Source organism: Etheostoma spectabile, chromosome 9 (genome assembly GCF_008692095.1).
Source record: "Etheostoma spectabile isolate EspeVRDwgs_2016 chromosome 9, UIUC_Espe_1.0, whole genome shotgun sequence".
NCBI classification, from domain to species: domain Eukaryota; kingdom Metazoa; phylum Chordata; class Actinopteri; order Perciformes; family Percidae; genus Etheostoma; species Etheostoma spectabile.
The window spans coordinates 7,626,698-7,628,299 of NC_045741.1; the positions used below are offsets into that span (position 1 = coordinate 7,626,698).

Genomic DNA, 1,602 nt, shown 5'->3' on the forward strand with positions numbered 1-1,602 from the left:
CCAGTAAATAATCTTGTTCTAACTCATCTTGATGGGAAAGGAACACAACGCAATTTTGTGGGGGATTTTTGGTGGTAGTGGTAACTTCTATCATATCCTGATTCTGCAGAATTTATGGTTACTCTCAAAAGACACAAACACACACACACACAACCACACACTCACACACACACACAAACAATGACGTATGAGTTTCCTCCAGACTCAACTAGCCAGCTGGACGGATAGGTTTTCAAATGTAAGCATCAGAGTAAACAGAGGAAAAGGTGAAGATGGATCGTAGATATCAGCTATGTGGAGGAATTGAATAGCACCCGTGCTTTCAGCGTCTCTCATGAGTTCACCACCAAAAACACAGACAACCTCTACTTACACGTGTGTTCTGTTGACGTTGCAGCTCGGCCTCTTGGTGTGAACGTCCCGGCTCCAAAGCACCATGTACTTTTGCGGCCGAAAAGCGGCACTTTCAACTTAACAAGGCCATGTACCGCCTGATTCATTTACTCTAAAATACATGTTGTGGGGACGATGGCAGTGTATCATTAGAAATCACTTGACGGGGACACCCAAAACAGAAACGTCTTCTTACTCTTTTTTAATCCACACAGAGAGACAGACAAAGGCAAAGAGAGACAGGAAGAAGGAAAGAAGAGGAGGTGGAGGAGTGGGAGGGGGTAAGGGGTGTCAAAAAAACGTGAACTCCTGCTCATTTGTGATCTGTTAAAATCACTTAGTGAGCATTTAGGGTCAGCGAGGACGAAGGACGGAGGGAAATTCTTTCCCCGCTCGGCAGGGGACAGTTCATTCTTGACTAACTCTTTGGATCCCCATTGAGCCAATCCATTATTCTCCCCTTGTATCCGATTCTGAAAGTGTGTCAGAGCCAATAATTATGTTTGTTTCAGATATCATTGACCTCTGTGTGCATGTGTGCATCCGTGCGGGTGTTTGGAAGGAAAACCTCCAGGCCTTTTTTCTCATGCACCGATTGTTCAGCATCGAACCCAAACCGCACTGCAGAGTCTCTCTGGGATGCATAGCGTTTGTGTCCAATGCGTTTTGCGCCGCATGCAGCTCCAGAGGTCTAATTATGTTTGGTTTAAAAGCACAGACACCCCCATGTCAAAGGCAGACTCTATAAATCACACTCAGTCATTAGTGGGAAAATAAGCTTTTTTCTATTCGTTTGAGGCCTTGGCAATACAACATAAAGCCATGACAAATAAAAGCAATAAACTATTTATTGTCTCTGCGGTAGAAATGGTTACATCTCTCCACACAGACAGGAATGGCATTTACGCAAACCAATTGGCTGTAAACGCATTTTATTTGAAACCCAGTATATAATTAGAAACTTGTGGCTTTCCAAGAAAGTATATGTATGTGCATGTGTGCGTGCGTGCGTGCGTACATGTAAGGGTCAATGCCCGCCAAAGTCCATTAATTACCTGGCAATGGGCACCTCGAAGGGCATTAACCCGCATATACTATGGTCACGTGCCAAATAACATATTTTCAAAACATTAGTTTATATTTTAATTAGTTTTACAATCGAAATCTAAAGTTTTTACAAACAATAACTCCCTGTTTTACGCCTGACGG

General features: G+C 43.3%; 2 long non-coding RNA genes across 2 annotated transcripts in view; both read right to left on the reverse strand.

Annotated features, from left to right (window-relative positions):
• The window catches only part of LOC116695263 (uncharacterized), a 62,364-nt gene that overhangs the window by 33,806 nt on the left and 26,956 nt on the right, over positions 1-1,602 (reverse strand). The gene's annotated exons all lie outside the window — the stretch shown is intronic.
• LOC116695264 (uncharacterized) overlaps positions 1-1,602 on the reverse strand; it is a 19,318-nt gene that overhangs the window by 3,348 nt on the left and 14,368 nt on the right. The window contains exon 2 of the long non-coding RNA XR_004333400.1: positions 24-27. This is a non-coding gene — a long non-coding RNA (uncharacterized LOC116695264). The remainder of the gene's footprint in view (positions 1-23; positions 28-1,602) is intronic.